Here is a 22,626-nt window from a genome sequence, read left to right as displayed (position 1 = left end):
CGGTCCCCACAACACCACATGAAAACCGGCTACACGTGGTCCGGTTCTCAGCGAGATGCCTATGCAGTCCCTGACTACCGACGACACTTCTTTGGTGGTGTCTTCTGTAACCGAGACCGTAGGTACCTTGGCCCATACCCAGACTACAACCACCGAAGCCACTGTGAGCCTGAAGCCTCCTAATGTGGACAGGTCCACTTCCACCCATGGGGTCTTTAGACCCTCATCTTCCTTTTCCATTAAGGCCTTTACTAAATCCAAATCAGCCAGGCATCCCAAGAGGCCTGTTGCACAGGGCCCATCTCCAGGCCCCATGCCTAAAAAGCAGATGCTTAAAATGGCTGAGGATTTAATTACTCTTATCAGGGGTTCCCATCCCCCTCCAGACAAAAGACCCAGAGTGGAGGAAGATTCTCCCTCTTCTGATCAGGGGTCCATTTTTTCAGATCATTCTGATGTAGAGGAACACTCCTACTCCCCTTATCCTGAGGATTTTTCTTTTGGGGAAACCTTGCACACCTTGAGGGAACACTTCCATTGGGAAGGCCAAGACTTTTCTGATTCCAAGAAAAGACTTAGGGAATTTCTTTTGTTACCTCAGCACAGACCTCTGGCGATACCTCCTGTCTTGGACATACTTGCTGATGTTTACTCGGAGGCTTGCCTAAATCCAGATTCCCTGCCTCCTGCCCCAGTCAAGCCTGATAGGTACTACAGAGTTCTTACCTCTCACCAATTTCTTTACAAAAGCCGTAATGCTGACCCTGAAACCATTTCTCAAGGCCCCAAGGGAATGAAGGCCTCTACTGCTAAGAATCCACTACCTTCCAAAAGAGAGTCTGGATCCTTAGAAAGGTGGGGAAAAAAGGTATATACCTCGGCCACCCTAGCCATGAGGGCCTTAAATTGTCAGTTCCATATGCTTAAATATCAGCAGTTTCTGTTATCACAATTAAGAAATAAAATGTCTCAACCTGAACAACCAGATCTGAAGCAGTTGCAGGATATGATGCATAGTGCAGAACAAGTGGGTAAACACACCTTACAATGTGGCTATGATGCCCTAGAGGCCTCAAGTAGAGCTGCTGTTACAGGATCAGTCATTCGTAGACATGCATGGCTTAGGGAACAAATCTTGCCTGATCATGTGAAAGCTAAACTGCTAGATGCTCCTTTACAAAAGGATGTGCTATTTGGTACTAATGCTGAGGAGATACTACGGAAAATGGAAGAAAAAGCCAAATCTATGCAAACTGTCAAAGCTTTTCTACAGGTTCAACCACCACATTTTAGCAGAAATTGGCCTTCTAAAAACTGGTCCTTTCCAGCCACTGACAAGCCCCAAAGAGGTAGATACAGGTGCACAAGGGGCAGAGGACAATCACAAGGATCATATAGAGGCAGGCAATGGCAAACTCCAGCACCAAGAGGTGGCGAAGACAGTGCACAACAATACAGAAAACCAACCCAATGACTCCCTCATTTCCATGCCAAGCAAGTCTCAGCTGGCAGCACCCTTGGGAGGAAAGCTGTCATTATTTCCAAGAAATTGGCATATTGTCACAACAGACAAATGGATCCTGGACGTTATAAACAGAGGCTACAGATTTCATTTTCACACTCTTCCAAAAATGAGAGGCATGTCAAACCTGCCACACAATCAAAGGGCAGAGGCACAACTACAAATTTCAAAGCTCATAGACATGAAAGCTATTCAAGAGGTACCTACTCACGAACAAGGTCAAGGTATTTATTCCAGGCTATTTCTGGTACCAAGGAAAGGAACCGACTGGAGACCCATTTTGGACTTATCCATCCTAAACACATTCTTACTCATACCAAAATTCAAGATGCTCACATTACAGCAGCTTCTTCCCATGCTGGGCAAGGAGTTTTGGCTGGTAACATTAGACCTCAAGAAGGCATACCTGCATGTCCCAATCAGACAAAGCTGCAGAAGATATCTCAGATTTCTTGCAGGTTCAATCCACTATCAATTCTCTGCATTGCCCTTTGGCTTATCTACTGCACCCAGAGTATTCACGAAATGCCTGGCATCAGTAATTGCCTACTGCAGACTTCAAGGGATACAAATTTACCCTTACTTGGACGACTGCCTGATCCAAGCGGACAGCAAGCACATACTTCTGGAACATCTGGTTTATGCAACACGGTTACTGAATTCTCTGGGATACACAATCAACAAAGATAAATCCAGGCTAACACCATCTCAGAAAATAACTTTCCTGGGTGCCAACTTGGACACAAACACCCAGATGGCCTATCTTACGCCAGAAAAACAGGGGCAACTAACTCAGTACTTCAAAATACTAGCAAATTGTACCAGGCTTACTGCAAGGAAAATCCTGCAGGCTCTGGGCTTCATGGCATCTTGCATTCTTTTAATCCCATGTGCATTGTTTCCATGTGTGTTTGGAAACAATAATACCAATAATTCCATGTTTGCAAAAGGAATTTCTATGGTGGGCCCACGCATGTCAAACAAACACAGGTCTCCCATTCTGCAAGCCTCAAGCAAATCAAGTCATCACAACAGACGCCTCAGATTACGCCTGGGGGCGCACATGACAGACAGGTGCATTCAGGGCAAATGGTCCCAAAAGGAAAAGCACCTTCACAGCAATCAAAAAGAAATGCTAGCAGTGATAAATGCAATTACAGCTTTCAAGGACCTCCTGCATCCAGGACAGTTATTGATAAGAACAGACAACACCACAGTAATGTGGTACATAAACAAACAAGGAGGAACACATTCATACCCCCTGTGCAGACTAGCCATGACACTTTGGAACTTGGCTCTTGAATGGCAAATCGAACTTCAAGCACAGTACTTGCCAGGTTTGGAAAACACACTGGCAGACAATCTAAGCAGAAATATGACAGATCCACATGAATGGAAGTTGCATCCTCAAGTGTTTACAGAGATAATCCAAGCATGGTGGAGGCCAGACATAGATCTCTTCGCCTCCCACAGGAATCATCAATTGGAAAAGTTTTGTTCAAGGACTTTTCATCCAAAGGCCTGGAGAGTGGACGCCCTTTCATTCAGTTGGACAGCATGGACAGTTTACGATTTCCCACCTCTGCCTCTTCTGCTCAAGGAGCTCTTGAAAGCAAGAGCAGACAGACCGAAGATGATACTGATTGTTCCAGACTGGCCAAGACAACACTGGTACCCACTCCTGAGGAGCCTAACACATACTCCTCCCTGGCCCCTACCTCTAATGCCTCTTCTGTTGACTCAGCACAGCTACAAAACTCTTCACAGTCAGCTGAAAACACTCAATCTCGCTGCATGGAAAATTCCTTAACACCACAACAGACCCTACTCCCCAAAGAGGTGCAGGATGTCATTTTGGAGGCCAGAAGGCCATCTACTAGAAAGGCTTACTCCGCAAAATGGAAACGGTTTTGCTCTTGGAGTGAGAAAAAAGGCCAGGACCCAAGAAAACTGAATTTGCCTCAGGTATTACAGTATCTAGCTGAGCTGCTGAACAGTGGACTTTCATTTTCCTCCATAAAAATCTATGCCTCAGCCATTTCTGCAGAATTCAACACGGATCCACCCTTATTCTCTCACCCACTCTTAAGACAGTTCCTCAGAGGGGCTAAGAATATAAGACCACCAAGGAAACAACCAGTGCCAGCCTGGGATCTTAATTACATTCTAGAAAAATTAACATTGCCTCCCTTTGAACCAGCTGCCTCAACAGATTTACAATATTTGTCCTGGAAAACAGCTTTCCTTCTGGCCATTACCTCAGCTCGTAGGGTTTCGGAACTACAAGCCCTCATGGCTGTGCAGCCTTTTCTCATCTTCCATCAGGACAGGGTTTCCCTTCGAACCAACCCGTCATTTATGCCTAAAGTGGTATCCAGGGTAGCTTTATATCAAGCCATACACTTACCTACCTTTTACCCCAATCCTCAAAACAAAGGGGAAAGGCTGCTACACTCCTTGGACATCCATAGACAGCTATGTTATTATTTGGACAGAACAAAGCCTTTCAGGAAATCAGAACAACTTTTTGTGTCCTATGCTGTAGGAGTTCAAGGGAAGTCAGTTACCAAACAGACAATTTCAAAATGGATAGGCCACTGCATACGGTTTTGTTACTCCTATCATGGAAAATCTGTCCCTACAGGCATCAGATCCCACTCCACCAGGGCCACAGCTATCTCTACAGCCTTCCTCAGAGGAGTTCCTACCAAAGATATTTTGGAGGCAGCCACTTGGAGTTCTGTGCATACCTTCACAAAACACTACCACCTGCCTTTATATTCCAAAACTAGAGCAGGCTTTGCCACTGCTGTGTTGCAGTGCATTCTGACTGCCACCAGTTCCACCTAGTGCCTACCACCCTGTGCGTAGCTTTGGGATTCTACCCATCTGTGATTACTGCAGCTGTATGCACGATGAACATAGTACAGTTTTGTACCTACCATAAATGTAGATGTTCGAGTGCTAATACAGCTGCAGTACAGGTTTCCCTCCCTCCTTCCCCTCTTGGTAAAGGCCTAGTGGCTAACACCTCTTCATACAACCTAATTTGGGTTATCCTTTTATGGTGTATTTGCTTGCAACTACTGATTTTTGATTATATTGCATTGCTTGACTATATATAGATATAATTTATGTATTGCCTTCCTTCTGGGGGCACCTGGCATCTGGGGCAAGAAAGACTGAAGAATATGGTGTCGGCTGTGTCTTATATACCCCTGTTGCACTGACGTCAGGAAAGAGAGCGACGACAACCGATGCTGGACCTAGACTTTGGAATTCGGCCGACCGAGGACCCGCCTGACGGCAGAAAACCCATCTGTGATTACTGCAGCTGTATTAGCACTCGAACATCTACATTTATGGTAGGTACAAAACTGTACTTTCTGACTTTTGAGTATATCGTGCCTTTTAAAGCAGCCTTATAGGAACAAACACCTGTACTTTCCAGTTTTTCTTTTATATTTTTGATTATTTACGTTTTGTGCAACATATTAAATGCCTCTGCTGTAATAATCATGGCTTTGACATACAGTTGTGTATGGTTATTGTTTTCTGTTTCATTAATAGGCAGATAATGGCAGTCTTGCTTCCTTTGGTTTCAGTTTCATATCCATCTGAAATCTGCTATTCATTTAAAAGCAGAGATTTCCATCTTTCCAGATCCCAAAACATCTTCCCTGTACAACAGCCATTGAATCTTAAAACCTTATCTTCTAAGTCTTTATAGAATTCTACCTTCTAAATCTTTATTGAATTCTACAGCTTCAGTAGTATTCCACGAAAGCCCACTAATCAGGTATTCAAGATCACTGATGATCATGATTCTTGGACAGCAGTTTTAGTAGTATAAGATATTACTGCAGGCTTGTTATCTTACTATATAATTTAACCTCTATGTTCTTGTCAGTCTTGATTAATTCAATGTTTAAATATGTGATGGTTTTATGTGTAATAATGCAACCAGAATAAACCATTCAGACATCTAAAGAAAGTTTCATATGATGTCAAAACATCTAAAATTTCATGAATGAAATGTTAATGACACTAAACGTTGCCATTAAATTCCTTTACTTAGTAAAAATATTCTTCCTGTAGAGAAACTGTATGTTTATGTAATGTTGATCCATAGAGACCCCAATGGCTGGATTACATTTTTGGAGAAACCTATCCTTCATGAATCACACTGACCCACCTCAGACTGTCTTCTAATATTATTACATTGTATACCCATTACACTGATATTAAAGCTAAACAATCAGAATATCTCCAGATAAGCCTTCAAGTGCCTTACTGCTGTAATCATTCAGACAGGTAATCATTGTAGAAAGTACTTTGTATTATGATTTATACAGTCTTTATGACATAGAAAAATGTTTTCAAATAATCTGAATGTTTTTATATATGGTAAAAATAGCAGTAGGTATATGTTAAGCTGTGCAGTTTAAATCAACATGGTTAGGTTCAGTCAGTTTGCCTTTACTTCATATAGCTTATCGTATCAGTGGTGTGAATGACATTTTATTTGGTTTTAGTAGTACATTGTCCGGGGCTTTGCATTTTCATAGTGGTGATCCACACAGAGTGCTGCTATGTGGTTATTCAAGTGCTAGACTTTCAGGATGACTATGGAAATGCAGAGGACTTTTTAGGAACATGCCCCCTCATTGCAAAAGTGTAACCTGCTTAAAGCAGAAGTGACAGTGAGGATAACTGTTATGTTAGGGGGCTTTACACATATGCTTATGACTTTGATTCATAAATTTGAATGTATAATGAGATCATTTGCATACTAAGCATGTAAATAGCCGTGAACGTATGCCAGTAAGCAGCAGTTTTCCAGAAGAATATGGAGATGCGAGGAGGGGATTGGCTGGTGTGTGTACATACCCGGATATTTTTATTGAAGGGGTTGCTTGGCTAAATGTTTTATTTTAGCACTTGTGCATACCTGGACATTCGCTTAGGTAAATGTTTCATTTTGGTGTTTGTGCATACCAGGACATATTACTGAAGGGGTCTCTTAGGTGAATGCTTCATTTTGGTGTCTGTGCATACCAGGACATATTACTGAAGGGGTCTCTTAGGTAAATGTTTCATTTTGGTGTCTGTGCATACCAGGACATATTACTGAAGGGGTCTCTTAGGTGAATGTTTCATTTTGGTGTCTGTGCATACCAGGACATATTACTGAAGGGGTCTCTTAGGTAAATGTTTCATTTTGGTGTCTGTGCATACCAGGACATATTACTGAAGGGGTCTCTTAGGTGAATGCTTCATTTTGGTGTCTGTGCATACCAGGACATATTACTGAAGGGGTCTCTTAGGTAAATGTTTCATTTTGGTGTCTGTGCATACCAGGACATATTACTGAAGGGGTCTCTTAGGTGAATGTTTCATTTTGGTGTCTGTGCATACCAGGACATATTACTGAAGGGGTCTCTTAGGTGAATGTTTCATTTTGGTGTCTGTGCATACCAGGACATATTACTGAAGGGGTCTCTTAGGTGAATGTTTCATTTTGGTGTTTGTGCATACCAGGACATATTACTGAAGGGGTCTCTTAGGTGAATGCTTCATTTTAGTGCTTGTGCATACCAGGAAATGCAACTGAAGAGGTTGCTTGGGGAAATAATTCATTTGTGTGTCAGGGAAGTGCTTGTGCATACGTGGTCAGACTGCTGACATGATTGCTGGGCAAAATAATTTATTATGTCATTTAGTGCTTGTGCTTCTTAATACAGACAATTTAAGGGTTGCTGGGGGAAATAATTATTTTTTGTGTCAGGAAAGCATTTGTGCACACTTGGACAAACTGCTGGAGGGATGGCTGGGGGCAAATTCGCAGATTGCAACTACATTATCAAAGGCGAAGCATCGCATTTAACAAGGGATGTTCGTAATGCACAGATGTCAGACTACAAATTGTAAAACAGCGTTATTAGCATACTGTACTTTACAACATTGTTTATTTGTATTTCATTATTTTTAAGGCCTTTCGTATTAGCGTAAATGACCTGTATGAATCTCGCCTTTGTTATGCTCATTCGTAAGCATCAGGAATACCCCTATTGCATTTGCAAGAGATTGTGAATACCAGCCTTAATAATGTTTTGGAAAATCTACCTCAAAGAAAGAATAGAATATCAGACTGGAATATCTGTGAGTTGAAATTGTCACTAAAATCTTCAGTGTGGCAGTTTGCTGTTGGTATTTGTTTGATTAAAAAAGGTATGTTCCTGTAAATATTACTAACAAACAGCACGGCTAATATGGCCATTTTATACCAGTCCATATTTTGCAGTACTCTTACCACATTTACTAGTTATTTTAATAGCAGTCCACTTAGCTTCTGTATAAATCTTGTCACCCAAAAGAAAATGGTTTCTGATTTTTGCTTTACTTTGTGTTACAACTACCTGCGTGGCAGACACAGGATATACCAAATAAACTGTCTTTCCACCTTAACTGAGCATCACAAGCCTAATATTTGCAGAAGACCGGCAATCCTGGATATGGAAGCTCTGTTCCCAGTACATCTTAACCCCAAATATACCATCCCTGTGGTCATACCATTTTGGAAAAAAAAGTTATCAATGTATTTGCCTTTTCTATTAATTAGTGCTAACTTAGAGGTGGCATATTATGAGATTGGGAACATGGGGAAAAAGCCCAATATCCAGGTACAGATGGGCACAGCTCACTGCAAAAAACAGTTGTTAATCTGTCTTAGTTAATAGTTGCAGTGATGGTATAATGAGTGACAGTAATCTGGTCTGTGGTATGCCCACAAGGGCATCATTTGCTTTGGTGACCCTTAGTGGACCTTTGCCTTTTTGTTTTTTGTTTTTTTTTTGTTTTTCTTTTTTGTTTTGCACTTAATATGCTTTGACTTACTTCTACAGCAGAAATCTCTATTCACCTGATAAAAACTGGTCATCTCCACACAGGTCTGTGTTGGAACCAAACTCAGGCAAGTCATTGTATCCATTTAAACTACTGATAGGACATTCTTTACCACATTTTGTATTGTTATATTACTTTAGAAGGAGGCTGATGCCTTGTCTTCCCACAAAATGAATGTTGTGGTCTGATGGTAGTCCTCACAGGCACCAAGTGAGGAAGCATTATAAGGGTGACATATACAGGAGGGATCCCCAAAGCACTTTGTCCTTTTCACACTGCCAAACATTTGAAGCCTAGGTTTGTTACTGGACCCCACACAATAAATCAGAAAAAGAGGATGGATGACATTATTTCATTGTGGTAGCTACATGTCACTGGCAGGTTGCTCTCCAATGACATCGCTGATGTATGTGTGTGTGTGTGTGTGTGTGTGTGTGTGTGTGTGTGTGTGTGTGTGTGTGTGTGTGTGTGTGTGTGTTCGTGCGTGTGTGTGTGTGTGTGTGTGTGTGTGTGTGTGTGTGTGTGTGATTGTGTATGGAAATCTGAGTTCTCTGTTTCCAAAACATGTAACCATTGATGTGCAACTAGCTGTCTTTTGTTTTAAACACAAAAATATTTTAATTTACATATGCTCAAGGCCAGGACAGCTGTATGCCATGCATATCATGAGGTACATTTTTAATGTAGTTCTCAATAGGAATTTCGTATGATTTGGCATTTTGTGACATAATTTGACTGCTCAGCCTTTCCCACAATATGCACCATCTTCTTTAGCCAAAGGATTACAGAGGTTATCATCATAATCAGTATCTGAAACACGTCACAGATATGCAGAAGTTTTTGTTCTATTAGAGTAGTTGTTATTAACATTTCCATTCTAATACATTCATAAGACAAGTGCATTTTGCACAAATTCAAGTGATATGTATACACACACACACACACACACACACACACACACACACACACACACACACAAAAAAAAAATCAGTGTACTTTCAGTCCACACATCATGTAAGCAATTGTAATGTTTCAGAATAATTTGTTTGTGTTCTAAATTTGCTTTCCATAAATTGGTTCACCTAACAGAATTACTACATTACCTTTTAGTCTGCCAAAGGGATTCTGTTTGTTGAAATAATGCTCTCCGTGCCAGCTTCCATATTTATATCAATATATTCTCACATATACTCTACCATACACTTGTATCTCCTTTTCTTTCCTTTGCTGTCTGGCCTGTTTAAAGTTTCACCAGCACACTTGGATCATAGTTATGACCATTATGTCGTGTATGACTTTTACAGTATATGCATGGCATAATATAAAGGTATATCAGACTGGGGAGGTAAAACATGCCTATTTTTCATGTCCTTGGACTGGAAAGAAAGCCATTCCTCTGCTACGTTCACATACACATATGCACAAGGCTACACATTTCAGTTTATATTGAATGGATTACAAGAGCCAAGCCATTGCTTATAGTGTTATTTCAGTTCAGCATTATGCTTACTGTTGTTATAAATAAAACTGCCAAATTCATACAGCTGTGTAGCAGACTAGGCCAGATATGCTCCTTTTTCTCATTAGCTGTCTGTACCGTTACATTATGTTTAGCATGTGAAACACTGAAACATGCAAATTAAAATCTGTCTGAAAAAAGATGTGCACCTGATTAAGCTTAATGAAATCCTGCAACAATCCCATAACAGTGTAACTAAGGAACAGTGGCATAAATAAACTACATCATCTCTTTTCTCAGATGTGACATGATATCTTAGTAATCTAGTTCTAATTAAGTCTGCAACCCCTGGTGACTGACATAAAGAGTACAGGCAACGGCAGTACATTTAAGGACAAGAAAAGCACCTGCTTCGATTTTCGTAAAATAGTTTTAATTTGTGCAACTATGACCCTCAAAAAATTATGAGAAAGTACTCATATAGTTTTGCGGAAAACATATTCTCAGTGTCCTTCCAAATATTGCCAAAGACTAAGAAATACCTCTCAACTTCTATCTGGACAAAGCTATGAGTAAAAGTAGGACAAAGGCCCAAAAATAGGGACAATTTTTAAATATTGCTCTTACAAACTTAGAAAGTTGATAGAATAACAGGTTATGCATTAGCATGAGTTTTCTGAAGGGTATGAAGTCTGAAACGCAAATGTCTGTCATTATTTTCTAATGTCAGTCTTTAATGATTTGCCACTAATTTGCCAGAAAACCACAATTTTAGAAAAATGGACCAAAAAGAAGAGGCGAAGATCAGTACAGTTGAGAGGTATGGACTAAAATACTGTTTTTGAAACATATTAATGCCATATGAAAGTGAACTATTACAGACTGGCAACTAAAATATTGTTGTAATAAAATTTTAAATAAGTTCATTGCAGCAGTTGTGGTTGTGGGTTGTGCTGTAAAGTTAACATTTTAGCAAACAAGGTATCATGTTAAGAATAAGAAATGGTAGTTACCAGGCTTAAAGGGTATCATGAAACATTCAAAGAAAGAACAAAGACACAGCAGAGGGTTACTCTTTTGCTAAAAGTAAGTCAGAATTAAATTTTGGACAGCTGTGATATTTAGCACAAAGTATAACACTGATCTTATTAAAATTTCATGGCCTGCATTAATATTCAAGTGATATCTATTTGTCAGACAGTGGCCAAAAAAGAGTCACTGCTGTAACTCAGCCCATACAGTCTCATTATCACAAATCCAGGTGCAAAATTGCAAAATGCATCAGTTTTGCACCACTGGGCTAGAAAATATATATTAAGAACAAAGAAGAACATCTTAACAGAAGTAAAAAAAAAAAATTCTACAGACAAGCTTGACATGCCTACTGCTGAGTCTGGTGATGAATTAGAGAACAACACCCACACATTGAAGTTGTTAAGATGTATCATAACAAAGTAATAATTAAAAACTAAAATTACACTATTTTAAATGTTTATTCTAGTGATACCTCAAATCAGTGGCGGCTGGTGACTTCAAATCAAAGGGGGGCTGCAGGAGACAGCTGAATGGGTGGGGTCAATGGGAAGGGGTGTGGCCAACTAGAAATGGTGGGAGCTATGCTCAAAACCACAAAAAACTAACTAAATACACTGCCATGGGGGCCAAACCATCATTATGAGAGTCCAATCAAGACAAAATGAAGTGTAGAAGAATAAAAATATTTCACTGCATTGGCTTCATGACAGCTTACTTAATATCTAGATGGAAACAAAAAGGTTGTGAGGCATGAAAAAATAAAATTACTTTTTTAAATACATTAATGGAATGCCAGTCAAAATCAAGTATAAGAAAAACACGCAGCACTCAACTCAAACCACTTCTTGCACTGCAGTTCTAATTATAATTTATATTCAGCTTTATTAAAGTACCAAGTGACATGCTGAACGTAGAAATCTCTGATGCCCCCACTTGTAAAAATGTTCCTTATCCAAAAAAAATACCTGCTGCCTGACAACTATCTACTTGTTTCATGGGGAAAACATGATCAAAGTAAAAAATGAACAGCAAACAAGAAGTAAGTTCAAGATATATTGCTTAAGAGGATTACTGTACAGGTTATGGACCACACGATTGGCATTCTGTTTAGTTTACGGGTAAAGCCTGCAGAGATGACTGGAAGTCTCCAAATGTAATGAGCTTCTTAAAATAATGTAATCCTGTCCTTTATTACAAATACTGTCATATGCATTTCAATACCCAAGGCTTATACATTATCTAGTTAAGTATTCTCTACATGGCAACAGAAAGGCTTTCAATGTTGGAAATTCTTTAACAGTATGCTTATTAAAGCTTGCTTGCATCTTACAATCTCAGCCAAGCTCAACTGATGGTCATTAATGTATTGCTACTTAAACACAGAGCAACAGGCACTGAGTAATAAGCAAAAATCAACAGTGCAAAAAATAAGACAGAAACCAGACCATTCTGCAAAAATCAAGGACAGATGAAAAGCCACTCCTGTACTTGTGTCTACCTTGGATGGGGGGATACCCTGCACATTTACACTGCATAACTACTCCTTGCCTTGCTTGACACATCCAGAGTCACTACATGGGGTTGAAATGTCTCTGGCTGACTGTGATGACCCTAACATACTTGTCATACCTCTCAACCTCAGAGCAAGAAATATGGACAAAGCCATACAAAGAAGTGGGACAAAGGCCTAAAAATAAGGGCAATTAAAAAAAATATTGCTCTTATAAACTTAGAAAGATAATAGAATAGGTCTTGCATTAGTATAAATTTTCTGAATGGTATGAAATCTGAAACTCAAATGTCTGTCATTTTCTAACTTCAGCCTTTAATAATTTGTCACTAATTTGCCAAAAAACACAATTTTATGAAAAATGGACCAAAAATGTGATGTAAAAATATAAAATAGCCACACGATACAGTTGGGAACCTGTCAAAGAAGGGACACTTTAATATTAGTACTGCTAACTTGAGCAGCTGACAAAATAAAAAAATCTACATGCAGTTCTGAAATAAAAAGTAATCTATAACTATGATTACAGTTATTTCTTAATTGTAAACCCTCCATGTTTTCTTCCAAAATTGCTATTTTGCTGAGGGATTATTAGGGGAAGAGCAACATTTTGAGCCAAAATTAGGGACAGTTGAGAGGTTTGGCTATGCCTAATTCTATAAAGCAATTTGCATGTATGTACCTCTCAACCTGTTAATGCAGTAAATCTGGACAAGGCCAAATATATTGGGGGAACATATAAACAGTACTAAAAATTGCTCTTGTATAAACTGAGACAGTTGATAGAACAAGTCTTACTTTAGCATGCATTGGTTATGAAGTCTGAAACTCACTGTGTCATTTAGTGACTTAATTCCTAAATGATTTTCCACAAATTTTATGAGGAACAAAAATATATTCATTCTTTGAAAATCTGGACAGTTGGGAGGTATAGTTCAGCTGGGGCTGTCTAAGTTTGCCGCCCTTCCCCTCACAAAATCATGCTCAAATGGAGCCTCCTCCTGCAGCCATTCCAATGATCCCATTACTTGGCTATTTCACTCCAATTACCATAAACACTAATGTGCATACTGATTTACTTCCATGATGATTTGGACTTCATTTGAAAGTTTTATTTTGCATTTTACAGCACAAACACCAAGCCATCTGCTAAAAAAACTTAGCATTAAAACTTCTCTGCCCTTGAAACTCACATTCATTGAAACAGCATTGAAACCCACATTCAAAGAAAATACATTTTACCAGTGGCAGATAAATATTAATTCTGGGCTGTTTTCAAATCATAGGCCCCTTGCATATGAAACATAATATGCTCTTTGATACACCTTCCTATTGTTTTGAATATTTTTCCAGTAAAAAATGAAACAAAATGCATGCACCAATAATGACAAAACTGCCCAATTCAGAACATTTCCTTCATCAAAGTCTACTCAAACTTCTACAGTCCACCATTATCAGTAAATATGCACAATTCTACAGTCCACCATTATCAGTAAATATGCACAATCTCTGAAGTAAAAAAGGTCATCTAAATAATTCCACATTAAATAAATCTGTAACTAATGAAGAGGTTGCTGCTAGCAAAAACCTTTATATTTCATGGTTTCATCGAAAATAAAGTGTCTGATGCCCTGAGGAATAAATTGCCTATATTACATTAAAAATGATAACACCAGTGTCCAGAACATACAGCAGCAGCATCACCTGTCAAGCCCACTTCCTTCAGGTCACTGGCTGATACAAGCTCTGTACTTCATCATCTCTGCCTGGAATTCTGTACCTCAATTATATGCAACAGAAAAACAAATTAAGCATCTTTCCTTTATGAAAATTGCAATGTTTTATCATTCTCAATCCACCCATTTATAGTGCTACTGAAGGACTTTCTAATGCCTGCTTATTTACAATTGTTTTCCCCTTTCCACATCAGCTGGAAGTGTCTGTCATTGCTGCAGCCTTCAGGGGATTTTCTCTATGTTCTACTATTGTTGTTTTTGGGTGACACTCATGATACTTTGATGAAATAAAAGATTATTTGAATTTTCGAAATCTAGTCTCTGCCAAATAATGCTTCTCCTTCCTGTTTCAGTAAATACAAGATTAACGCGTGTTTTACCATTATACGTCATTGACAGACAGATTATTACCTTTATGGTCATGTACACAAAGGAAATGTATAGATGGTTGTTTCCCCTTTATCTAGTACCATTCTTAACTTTACTACCCAAGCTAACTTTGACCAGTCCCACAGGATTTTATTGGATTCACACCGAAAAAATGAAATGTATAGTCACGTTATTTAATTTCTCCAAATGTTTAATTCTTTAATACCATGACAGGAATGGATCCCATTTCTAAGACAGAGCATAATTGCAGTTCACAAGATCAGTATTACTTCAATCTTTGATATTTGCTAAGACAGTCATCTTGACAATATGTCAAGGAAGGAATGTGGTTTTGGAAAATCTGCTTAACAAAACAGAATTGTGAAAGTGAGATATCTGTTGTATAGCATTTCCTAAATAGATATAAGGAACCCAGTGTGTTAAGTAATGCTTTTATCTTCATAATTTGAATGCAAAATAAACTATTAAGTGATGCAAGTGCATGAATCCTGAAACTCAACATAAACATATTGGTTTGTTAAAGACATAACATGTACTAAGCAAAGATCTTACTGCTTTTATTGCCAGGTACAAATGTGATCTATCTGAATGCATTACGTAGGGAATTAAAGGCACAGTAAATAATACAAGGCACTTGATTTACATTTGTGTGTTACTTACTTAATTCTGCACCAGCACCTTCCTTCACTCTGTACTTTTCTTCTTCTTTCTTCTGTTCTTCTACAAAATTCACCCAAAAAAACAACAGATTCCTCAATCAAACAAAACAAATAAAAATTAAAAAAAAAAAAAAAAAGTAAAATGATCACGACGTGACACAAAACAATCCACGACCACAACAAAGCAAGCTTGATTCCGAAGCTAACTGAAATGATTGATTCTCGCTCTTTTCCCAGCACATAAAGCCTGGGAATAGAGCGACAACCAATCAGCAGCATTTAGGCTTTACTCAGCAGGCACGTCATGACTGACGTGCCTGCGGACGTCGCAGTCCGTGCCCCTTCCAAGTCTATGCGGTTTGGAACGCTGCGATAGACTTCTGGGCATCACAATGATGCCTTATGTGCTCCTCCGGGCTGCAAAGAAAACAAAAAAAAAAAAAAAAAAAAAAAAAAAAGCTGTTTACAATGTCGGTTAAGCTGGCCATGTGCGTGTTTGATATTCGAAGCATGGTTCGAAAATTAAAGTGAAAAAAAGAGATTTCTTTTTTTTTTTTTTAATTTAATGATTAAATTAAAAGATACACAAGACCAAAAACAACTGAGGGGGCTGCAGTCCGGCAGTCCGATGCCACGAGCCGCCCCTGCCTCAAATGAAGAAAATTGTACTTCAAGCTGTAAAACATCTCAGCTAACAAGTTGTACCTCTACTTAAAATAGTGCTTTCTTTAAAAATAAATAAGTAAATAAATGAATAAATAAAATGGTGCAGACACTGTTGTTCCATTCCAGCACTGTAGGAAATTAAATACAATAGTGTGTTTTTTTTTCAATGTATCCTTCCCTGGAGGAGTGGATACTGTTTTTTTGTGTTGGTTTGCATGCATGTGCAAGTACACAATACCGTTTCAGTAGACACTAGTGGTGGCAGAGCAGCATGCAAAGAAATAAGAGAGCTGTATTATTTTTGTAGTAGTTAGGACAATGTCAAATCATCTGAGTTGTTGGTCACTACAGTCGTTTGTAAAAGCAGTTGTGCATAGACACTGTCACAGCAATTTCTGTGCTAACTAGATGCATTGCTTTTTGTTAGTGCTGTCATAGGTTTATAAGTAAGTACTAGGGGTTTATAGGTAAGTACTAGGGGGTTATAGGTAAGTACTAGGAAAACAGGCTGCAGACCATTAGTAGCCTAGCCAAAACACCCTGTTTTAAAGTTCTAGCTAACCTCAAGGAAGGGGAGAATGTGAGGCTGCCATCCAGTTGTCTAGGTTTACTTTGAAGGTGACAAAGCTACTACTCTGTATGACGTATAATGAAAGTTTATTCCAGGGCTGAGGGATAAACTGGGGTATGACTCTACAAGAAAAATAATCTTGTGACTAAGGCAAGAATGGATGAGCTGGACAAAGTACAGCATTCCTTGATTATTTAACCTTTAATATGCTACATTTCATGATTTTTATTAGTTTATTCAGTAATAAGCCTGTCTTTCTGGTTGTTGGTAGTCTGATTTGCAGACACAAATTTAAGAACAACTTGTCAATGTAAAAGTGAATGCAGTGGTTTACAAGTGTTTCTTTTTTTAATGTCATCTACCCTGCATTTGAATCTCCTTTTTTGTTTTCATCATTTGATCCATTGGAGGCTTGCTTGGTGAGCAAGTGACAGTGGAATTGCAAGATCATAAGTAGAGCAAGCTATCATGGTGGGCTACAGTAGACAGGAGTGTATCACACTATGCCTTGGGTAAGATTGTGATGGAAAATGAAGGGAAGATGATTAATATCACTGGTTTGGCAATACCATACTTGAATATGTTATTGCATATTTATGAGAGAGCACAATATACAGACAATTTTATATGGTTGTGTAGCCCGGGGTTTGCTTAAATAGTGCGTTACTTGTTCACGACCATGGTGCTATCCACAACGGAACTCTTGTCTCTGAACATCAGCCATCTTCAGTTTGTGTTTTACGTTGGCATAGTTGTCTGTTAGCTTTCCAACTCAGTGGTCTTCAGTTTACTTCAAAGAGTGTCTCATGGAATTAAAATATGAATTGAATACAATTCAAAATCAGCCTTGCAACAGCTGTGCAAAGCTCAAACTATTCAGTGTCATTAAAAACAGAACTTTGTGATGTTCAATACAAGGTATCGTGTGACTGAATCAGGGCCATCTTTTGATCAAATGGTGCCCTAGGCAAAAGGGCTCCATAGCACCCTCTCATACCACTTGGTGCCCCCATTCTGGTCTACCTATACCATCCAGATTACTGGAAAAGTGCCCCTGCTAGAACGGTGCCCTAGGTGGCCACCTAGTTGGCCTATGCCCTAATTCCAGCTATGGACTAAATTAAACTGACTCTAAAGCTATACTGATCAGATGCATAAAAGAAGACACCATATTAGCATTAAAGTGAATCAGAAGCTGTTCAACTGTGCATTTTAAAAGTTTGAAAACCACTGCAAAATTTTAGCACAATGTGAAGCACACTAATCTAAAGTGAATCCATGGCTGCTTACACCATGAATCCACAGCATTCCACAGAAGTACTAAATTCAATCTATGAATCCAAAGCATTCCACAGAAATACTAAACTCAGTCCATGAATCCAGAGCTGTCCACTGAAGTACTGAACTCTCTCCATGAATCCACAGCATTCCACAGAAGTACTAAATTCAATCTATGAATCCAAAGCATTCCACAGAAATACTAAACTCAGTCCATGAATCCAGAGCTGTCCACTGAAGTACTGAACTCTCTCCATGAATCCACAGCATTCCACATTCCACAGAAATACTAAACTCAGTCCATGAATCCAGAGCTGTCCACTGAAGTACTGAACTCTCTCCATGAATCCACAGCATTCCACAGAAGTACTAAATTCAATCTATGAATCCAAAGCATTCCACAGAAATACTAAACTCAGTCCATGAATCCAGAGCTGTCCACTGAAGTAGTGAACTCTCTCCATGAATCCGTAGCATTCCACAGAAGTACTTAACTCAGTCTCTGAAACCAGAACATTCCACAGAAGTACAAACTCAGTATGTGAATCAACAGCATTCCACAAAATAATTAAACTCAATCCAGTGCTTTACAAAAGCAGCCATGCAAGCTAGAACATCTCTGGCAGCAGGAAACTGAATTTAGTAGCCTTCATTTGCACAATAAAGAACACCGTGCATCAATATTAAGGTAAAGTATGTGCACTACAGAATAATGCAAAACATCCCATGGCAGTAATAATTTCAATACACTTGTTTTCAGCTGCACAGAAAATACTGCACCCTAGCTGAACCCTTAAACTAGGGCATCCTATGACAATACAAAACTGAATTTAAAGCTTTTCCATTGCACAAAGTAAGGCATTCCAGGGCAATGTAAAATGTCATCTGGTATGCTACGAGTGCAGCCATTTACAGCATGAAAGATTGCCTTTTACACTTCCATTTGCCAACTGTCTCACTCTTACTTTACTGACCACACATCTGTAACTGCACAGTTCCAGTGCAAGCCAGCATTCAGCATTGACAAATTCATGTTAAGTATATTTTCTTATGTTGTCACTAAAGAAAGAACAATGTAATGATTCCAGCCTCCAAGCTGAGCTATTGTATGTGATCAGATGATTTTCTGTAATCTCTGATGCAGTCCACTTCCTAAGATATTTTCTTTAAGGAGCTTATGAACAGATAATGCATATTTAGCTTAAATATTCAGTAAACATTTGTAAATATGTTTGTAACGTGGTTTAAAGACTGCAAGTGAATTCTGGTAATGTTTGCTTTGTACTGTGGGGAAATTCAGTACTCAGCAAGCAGATTACAATGCATGCCAGTTGTGTTTTTGTGGCGTGTCACATTCAGGAAGAATCCACTATTAACCATTAAGGTAGCTCTCAAACGGTAATCTCAGCCTCATTGGGGATGCTGAAGGAAGTCTAAAATGTTAGGTGCTTAATAATTACTTTTATGTGTGACCATGTAAATGCATGAGGAGTCTTCAATGACTATGTTTATTCTAGCAATAATGCCCAACAGGGTGTGTGTTACTGTATAAATAATTCCTGTCCATGGGTGGTGTTGGGGCCTCTACATCCCTAAAAGGGCTTTATTTACACATTAACACACACTTTGTAGGGCATTATTGCACTTACAGAGTGGGCTGTCTTTAGAATTATGGTTTTTCACTTACTTTTTTTTTTTTATTACTATATTTTTTTTTTTTTTATATTTTTGATGCAAAATATTTCATCCATCCAACTGTTTCAGACCTGCTGCAGTATAAATGATGTTGAGGAAATATGTTTACATCCAAAGTATAACATTTTCAAAAAATATCCAGATATTTACATTTGTTTTTGGTCCATTAATCCTAAAATGTGTGGTTTGATGCGATCGTGGAAGGTTGGGCGCCGGGCTGGCAACTCGACACTGTAAAACTCCACTGCCAATCATGAGCGCACAGGTGATCCGCTGTGGTGACCCCTAACTGGGAAAAGCCGAAAGAAGAAGAAGAAGATTAGGGACTGAAGTCACTTAATAATGACATACATTTGAGTTTCAGACTTTTAGTATTTACTTCAGAAAATACATGCTAACACAAATCCTGTTATTCAAGCAACTTTCTAATTTTATAGGGCAATATTTGAAATCTTCCAATTTTTGAGCCTTCTTCCCCTTTATTTTAGGCTTTATCCAAATTTCTTGAGCTTAGAGATTGAGAGGTATGCAGACCTCTTAACTGCTGCTGCCACGGCTCAATATCTCTCTCTCTCTCTCTCTCTCTCTCTCTCACACACACACAGACACACACACACACACACACACACACACACACACACACACACACACACACAGACAAGCACAGACACACACACACACACACACACACACACACACACACGCACAAGCAAACGCACACAAACTTTCTTTTATGTTTCTTTTAATTTTACACTGGCTAAACAGGAAAAGCACTGCTTAGCAAGTGTAAAATAATAGCTCGATGAATCTCCCTCCCCTTCATGAATGCATACACACACAGACCCACACACAGACACGCGCACAGACACACAAAAAACATATATATATATATATATATATATATATATATATTTATATATCTATCTATCTATATATATATGTCTATATATATATATATATATATATATATATATATATATATATATATATGCACATATATGGGTCTAGGACACATGCTCAACTAGCATTCCCTTACCCGCACTGTAGTCCGATCTACGAAACAGGCACACATACACAGAAGCGCTTGTCGATGTTAAGCACTTTCGTTTATGTGTGTTCGATGTTTTGTGATTCAGACATATGCTAGTCGAGCATGTGTCCAAATCCCATATATATATGTATATATATATATATATATATATATATATATATATATACACATATATATATATATACACACACACACACACACACACACACACACACACACACACACACACACACATATATATATATGGGTCCACTTCTTAATTTTGAAATATCAGACACTGGAGATTCACAATAACGAACCCAGAGTCTTGAGCTTCTGAAATCTCGAAGTTAAGAAATAAAAAAAATAAAAAAATGACAACTGCTAAAACAGGAAGCCCTCCTGCAACCTAAATATACTAACTCCGAGATCGCTGTAAAGTGAAGAGAATGGTAACGTACAATATATATGGTGCAGAATGGGAATATTACCGTTTTTTTCACTGTAGTGCTATCTCACACTTAGTATATTTAAGTTGTAGGGGAGGGGGGGTGCAGGGGGGTTTGCCCCCCTACAATTACATGGTTTTAGCAGTTGTCATTTTTTATTTTCTATTATTTCTTAATTTCAAAATTTCAGAAGCTCGACATTTTGGGTCTGATATTATGAATCTCGAGATTCTGATATTTCGAAATTAAGAAGTGGACCTATATATATATATATATATATATATATATATATATATATATATATATATATATTTATTTTTTCATTTTACACTTGCTAAACAGCAAAAGTGCTGCTTAGAAAGTGTAAAATAATGGCAGCTGATACCTATCTTTCAGTCCAAGCTCCACTGCAGCTTAATATTTTACCGTGAAGTGGTGGGCTCATTTTTCCAAGGTCATTATCTGTACATTAACACCCTGCAGGAAAATGTTCTCCAATCCGTGGGGCAATGTACTGGTCTCCCAGTCTCTTAAAGTAACTGTGAAAGGGTAATACAGTAAATTGGCCTGTGAGTGAGTGTGTGTGTGTGTGTGTGTGTGTGTGTGTGTGTGTGTGTGTGTGTGTGTGTGTGTGTAAATGAGTTTATTAGTGTTTTAGTAGATGTTAGCTTGCTCGTTTACTGTGTACCATTTGCTGGTGTGTACACTGAGATCTGAAGTACTTCTTTTCTATCTAGCGGTATAGTATAATGCCTCTTTGGTTTGTAGGAGGCTCACTATGACAGTCTGAAAACTTGTGGGCAAAGAATGTTTTAGCAAGGATTGGGACATAGGAACAAAGGTGACAATATCACTAGAATGGGAAGTACTTATTTTGTTCATGGAGCAAGATAATTAGAAGGATAAAGGATATTGCAGTAAAAGATCAAAAGTAGGCAGATAAAGGAGAAACAGAACCTAAAAGTAACTTTGTGTGTAAGGATGCAGTAAGCCAGTTTATTTGTTCTTTCAGACTTGTCTGTACATCTACTGTTCCATACCTAATTTCTTTCTAAAACATATATGATACTTTAATGTTGTGGGAAGCTCATTTCATCTTGTACATAATGTAATGGATTTTAAGTGGTCTGCTTTCAGAATCAGATAGTCCTACCCTCAACACTCTTACATGTAAGACATAAATATGGAATTCAGATTTAACAAGAAACTTGAAAGGAGGCCACTCAAAAATATGACCACTGCATTGTTCTAATGAAAGAAAAGCTATTGCTTAAAGCACAAACATGTCAACAATTGTCCGAAGCAAAGGCACAGCTGAAAACATTTCAGAAAGTAATAGTATTGAAATAGAAATCCACAAAATGTGTTGGAATGCGGTACACACACACACATACCACAATGTTAATACTTATCTGTTAGGTGAATACCATGATAAAGAAAGGGGTATCTCCAGGGTGAGGCTCTACCATTGCATATTTAGGTTGGGTTGACCCCTGTGATTTCCCCAAATGTGGGAAACTCAGCTTTGCTGTAGATATAACTAACCTACTGGCTGACTGATTCAGCAAAAACTTCACCCCTCTGCCCCCATTAGTAAATCAGGACATCCCCAGTACCTGCTCTCCTCCTCTTATCTCTAGGGAACAGGCCATCACTGCCCTCTCAAAGGCAAAATATACAGCCTCCATGGGACCCGATAACATCCCAAGCTGCATCCTAT

The 22,626-nt window shown here is 38.6% G+C and overlaps 1 protein-coding gene and 1 pseudogene across 1 annotated transcript in view; both read left to right on the top strand.

Annotated features, from left to right (window-relative positions):
- DCHS1 (dachsous cadherin-related 1) overlaps positions 1-22,626 on the top strand; it is a 935,819-nt gene that overhangs the window by 637,528 nt on the left and 275,665 nt on the right. The gene's annotated exons all lie outside the window — the stretch shown is intronic.
- On the top strand, positions 22,311-22,436 carry LOC122802977 (annotated as a pseudogene).

Source organism: Protopterus annectens, chromosome 5.part0 (assembly GCF_019279795.1).
Source record: "Protopterus annectens isolate FY-2018-M chromosome 5.part0, PAN1.0, whole genome shotgun sequence".
Lineage (NCBI taxonomy): Eukaryota > Metazoa > Chordata > Ceratodontiformes > Protopteridae > Protopterus > Protopterus annectens.
Note: the sequence above shows the minus strand (reverse complement) of the source record. Positions and strands in the feature narration are given on the sequence as shown.